Source organism: Pinus tabuliformis, chromosome J (assembly GCF_031772625.1).
Source record: "Pinus tabuliformis cultivar Carrire ecotype Pingquan chromosome J, CPIR1, whole genome shotgun sequence".
Lineage (NCBI taxonomy): Eukaryota > Viridiplantae > Streptophyta > Pinopsida > Pinales > Pinaceae > Pinus > Pinus tabuliformis.
In genome coordinates, this window is record NC_142295.1 from 794,695,365 (window position 1) to 794,701,364 (window position 6,000).

The following is a 6,000-nucleotide window of genomic DNA, read 5'->3' on the forward strand; positions in this document are numbered from 1 at the left end:
TAACTATTACAAATTGCTATGAGAATAGAATTACAATTTTAATTCACAATTTAATTCAAGGACAAATTAAATTGGAATTTTTTGTTGTTATTTTTAACACCCCCAAAGGTGGAGCAGAGATATCTCATTATATATCTACAATATTGTGCACCTGCTTCTATTATGTAGAGAGGCATTGTGCCAATGTTGTGGTGAGCATAGTGATGTTTCTTTCACCTTATAACCAAACCATGAAGAGGAAAAACTTTGCATATAAGAGGTAAACTTTCAACATTGTTTTGCAAAGATGAAAGAAATTGTAGTAGTCAAAACTACCTCTAGTACCCTGTAGAGATGATCTCCTAGAGTAACAATGACATTATGGGGACGAGACTCATAAATAACTTGGAGTTTCCACATATGAGGTTTTCCTACAATAGCATCACCAAATTCAAGTGGGGAAACATATTTGAAGGAATTGATGCTGCAGAACAGGTAGCATTATTGGTTGACATAGATATCTCATCCATGGCTCAACCAACCAATGGTGTAGAGTTGGGGGTGTGACAATTTTAGCAGCGTCAATATCATAACAAAATAAAATAATAGCATGTTCTTTTATCTCCCACTCTCAATAATTAAATGTAGTTGGGACCCCTTCACCCACATTTGTGAATGGAAGAGGTGCTCCCCCTCTTTAGGCTCCTTTGGCTCTTTTTGGTTGGATATTTGTGGCCATGGTGGTAGAACTAGGTTCTACATGGATGATCTACTTTCATTTACCCTATTTTGAACTTGAATCAAAGTGGTGCAAGTTCCCTTATAAACATGCACCTTCTTGTCATAGATCTGCAATCTTTGTTCTAATCTCAGGGCTTGGCTAACTATCAAAATAGTTAAGCCATCTTTTGTCTTTTATGCACCCTTTTCTTATTAAAATAGCACCTCAACTAATTTCCACACTTAAACCCCCAACTCTAAGCACTAATATATAAGTGCTTCAACTCCTTTAATCCATTGACTAACTCTACCTTGTCTCCAAGTTTAGATGGACTCTCCCTTAGGTACCTTTTCCATGTCGAGCTCCTTATTTGTTCAAGCATGATGCCACTTTTCAAGTCCATACACTTTTCTTAACTAACCTTCAACACATTCTACATGCAACCACACCTCCTGGCAATTCAACTCCTCTATTTCTATTGCAATGTTAATTCCAAAGTTTCCAACCATGACCCCAACACTTCCAGTTGTGGCCTTCAACACATATCACCATTCAATGAAAAACTTTAATTTACCAACAACAAATTGATATGGTTGTAAATTGAATTAAACCACAAGAAACCATGGTCCATTCCACCCATTGATTGACCACTCACATTTCTCCCTCTAATTCTCACACTACAACAAATTAGTGTGTCTACATTGTTACATTGTCTTGGTACTTAAAAAATGGTTGCATTACATTGGTAGCCTCATAGAAATGTATACACACAGTGTAAGCCTGCTACAATATTCCACCTAAGACTTCCATGAACACACAGCTACACATGTTGCATCATTTTCTTGAAGATGCAAAAATAAATACAAAGTTGAGGCAACATGACTCATCAATTCTTTCCACACAGCTCCCTATGGCGATTTCTCACTCAAAATGAAATTTTTTTCTCTATCTTCAACAAGACTCATATGATTATTTCTACACACACAAGTATCTATTCAATAATGAGTTCTCCTCCTCATTCTATAGGGTTAAGTTCACATAGAAAACTTGTAATCTTCAGATAGTGAATTCTTACATATGCACAAAATATTTCTCTTTCACTCAATCTTAAATTGCCTCTAGTCCTTATAGAGGATCTACCACTTTGGCATGATAGATCAATACACTAATCCATCATTAGTTTCAAATTTTACATAGATGTTGAAACCCTTCTAATTCTAGATTTTCCATAGGCTAGAATTCTTCTATTGATCACATAAATGCATAGAGACAATTCATGAACACAATAGATGTATCAACCCCCTTTCATTATTCAAAGATGTACATATGTTCTACTCAATCATTTTCTCTTTGGCCTAATTTCACATTCATTTTGGCCATCTTGATGCCCTTAGGCTTACAATGATAAATAGAATTTAGAGAAAAAAAAAGTAGATTTTTCTAAATCTTAAAATCACTCCAATAATTTATAAGATCCCTAAGATCTTTCCTATCTTAACAACTCATTCCTATACATGTTTTCTTTTAGAACTATGACTCGTACTTGCTATAATAAATGAAAAAATATTTTTTTTTTACAATAAGGAATTATAATTTTTTCTCAAATGTAAAAACCCCTTATTTGGAGCTTTGCCTTCTAAAATTTTGATTTGTTGAAAATGACTCGAAATTTGGGATGCTCCTGCATCACAAAGACAATGTGCATTTATTTTTCTTTAATCTCTTCCAACAATGATAATTTTGAGCAACATTCATGAGTGTTGTTCCAAGGGATTTTGTGGAACTCATAACACTTTCCATTGTCCTTTTTAACCTCCCATTACTCTTCTTTGCATGTGACTTGGGATGGTTTCCTTGAGGTTGTCTCTCCTTTTTCAATCCCTTTTTATGCAAATTTGGGCCACCATTTTCAGGCTTCTGTAGCAATGTATTTACAAACCCCAACTCTTGCTTATTCCTCTGCTACAATTCTTGCTCAATTTTGACAACATATCAATAAGTTACTCCTGATGAAGAGATGTCCAAGAAATCCATTTCCATTTAGATTCGCCTATGTATACCAATATGGTACTTCTAAATTAGGTGTTACTCAAAATATCTACTCAGAGTCTCTAATACCCAACTTTGGATGTAATATATGGAAAATATTGGTGTGATTTGCCACGGTTTGATCTCTCTCCTATCACAAATTGGTCCACCGCATGTATTGTTCATCATAGTTCCATATAGGTTTGAATTCCTCCTTGCGAGCATCAACAAAATCTTCCCAAGTGGATCCTACCTTGAATATCATAGACTCATATTCATTGTGCCTCTACTAGTAGCCTTCCTTCCAATATTTGACATGGGGAATGACTTTCGAGAGTGCAAAGGTGATATTTTCAAACAAATCGGGAAAAAATTAGACAAAATAATAGACATATACCAAAATTTAACCATTTCTACAAAGGATATGCATCTATTTGGACTTCGAACAAAGGCATATCAAAGTTAACCTTTACTTTGAAGGGTATTGCACCTTTGAAATTTCTACTTTTTGAAGGTTCCTCAACCATTGTTAGAAGCCATCAAAGGCTATATTAGAAAAGTTTTCCACCATCTCATTCTTCTATTGTGTGAGTGATTCCCTGAGTAGCAATTTGATAGGATATCCTACTTTATGATCTCTCTTTTCTTCTACCATGGGAGGTCGCTTTGGTTGGAAAGAGAAATCATTCCCAACTTAAACTATCTTGATACCTAACTCCTTATACCTAACCTTGTTGGGAACATGCACTAAGAAACAATAAGCAGCATATTACTATGATACCACTAACCCATGTTGTAAAATGAATTAAATGAAAGTTAGGAAAGGAAATGAAACACATACAGAAAGAGAAAAATGATAGAGAGCACAATAATATAGTGAAATCTAAAATTCTATTAATATATAAAATAACAAAATATTGTAGAACACAAGCTGACTAGAATGGTGATAGCTATCTCGGGAGAGAGAAAAATGATAGAGAGCACAATAATGTAGTGAAATCTAAAATTATATAATATATAACATAACAAAATATTGTAGAACACAAGTTGACTAGAATGGTGATAGTTATCGAGACAGAGAGAGAGACACACACACACACAGAGAGAGAGAGAGAGATGGTGGCTAGTGCATTCATAAAGGCTATGCCAATATGTTGAAAGTGTTGAAGAAAAGTGTAACTAGGTTCGGTATTTGTAAATGTAATTTTGATCTTTGTACTTTTCAATAAAAATAAATATTATTTTTGTAAACCTTTCAAATGAGTTTCTTACTCATTCATAGGTCTAGGAAAGTCAAAGAATCAAAGTCATGTTAAAGAGTTATTCTTGAGCATGAAAATGGGTCAACCTAGTGTCATGTAGCCCTCCAAGACAAGCACCATCCTCCAAAGAAGAAGACTGCAAGAAAAAAGATGAAGAGAACATCATGTTGGCCTCAAATATATATATATATAAATTTCATGTCAACTCATATAAAAGACACAATGATCCATTGGGTCAAGTCAGCTCAAAAATGGAGACATAACCACTATATATACCTAGTTAGGGTCACCGCAAAAGAATAGACAAGAACTTGCATTTTTTAAGATGATTTGGTTAAGTACTGGAATTGCAATCCACATTACAGGAGAGTAACAATTCATAATCATCGATAAACTCGGGTAAGGAAAGAGACTCGGATTCACCGTGACTGTTGGATGTTTACAGGATGGGATCTTTGCAGTTAGGGTGGAAAATAGTGAAACAATTTCGGATGTATACCACAGAGGTATAGTCTCGACATGGGTGTAATGAAGAAGGTCGCAGATCTTTGTCTCGACATAGAATAATAATATCGACATACCTTATGAACAATCCTCAAAATGACACACACTATCTCAGCATACAAATTGTCTCGGTGCAATACTCAATCAACATACTTAACATAGTCATGTTCTTGACATAATAGTCTTGATCATAATCCTACCGAAGATAAGGTCATAATGAAGAATGATATGATGACCTCATTGATATGGTGAAGGTCTCTATGGAAATACAATAGTGATGTTCTCAGTGATGACAATAGTAATGAAGATCTCAACAGTACAGTGAAGATGATCTCAGCAGTGATAAATAAGAAGATTGGTGTCTTGGTCTTGGAGTGGCATAGAAGGTCAAGTGTCATGGTCTTGGTGTTCATCAATTGGAATCTCTATAAGAAGAATTATGTGCGGGTTTTCCTCTCCAACAGGGAGAGGTTTTGGCACTTGCAAAATGCTAACTCCTTGTGTTCTTGTCTCTTTGTTTTGCTAGCTATTTGATGAAATAAGAAACACACACTCTAATAATGTCAAAGAGAAGATTGTGCTAATAAGAAAGTAAAATGCCTCACAAATAGTTATCAAGTCAAAGAATAATCTCATTAATTACATGTGCCATATATTCTTCAACATGGTATCAGAGAAAAGGTGTTGGAGTAAAATGAAGGGCGGAAAAAGAGACATACAAGGATCAATCTTCAAGAAAGGCATCAAAGCAAGAGCTTTGTCAAGATTAAAGGATTAGTCTACAACAAGAAGTATACAACAGTAAAGGTTTTATCTATATAATCAAGGATACAACATTCAACAGTCTATACTACTCATAGTCTCGGTGCTATGCTATTGAGATATCGATGCCACAATAGGATTAAGTAATCTCAGTCAAAGAATGAAGTTTAGATTACAAGTACTCAGAACTTGGGCTCATGGTAGCAGTTTTGATGCCTCTCACAATCTTAATCTATGTTATACCATAGGGATCTCAATATAGAATAAAGGTGTTCGTTGATGGATCTGAATACCATAAAATGATCATCATGACAAGCAACATCAAGACTCTATGGTTCTACACAATGTTTCATACTACAAGGTTCCATAATCCACTTATGTGATAGCAAGACAATGCCATATCAAGTTCATCAACAGTTTGCTAATCATAAGAATCAAATGTATAAGTCGAAGAAAATTGAAGATAAGAAGGCAAGCTTCATACCATTACATCAAGGATCTCATCTGGAGGAAGCATCAATGCATATGCTTTAACCATCATCAAAGCAATCAAGGTGAAGATTTCATCTTCACATGAAAAGTAAGTATATTTTCAATTTATAAATTTGGTTAAATGACTTCATGATTGAAAGGTCATCTATAGGTTGGATGGGTCATCAAGATTCCTTGCATGAAGAGGGAGGATATACATAGTTCTCTAAGTAGATGAAGTCATTAAACATATCAATAGGTCTCCTCTGAATT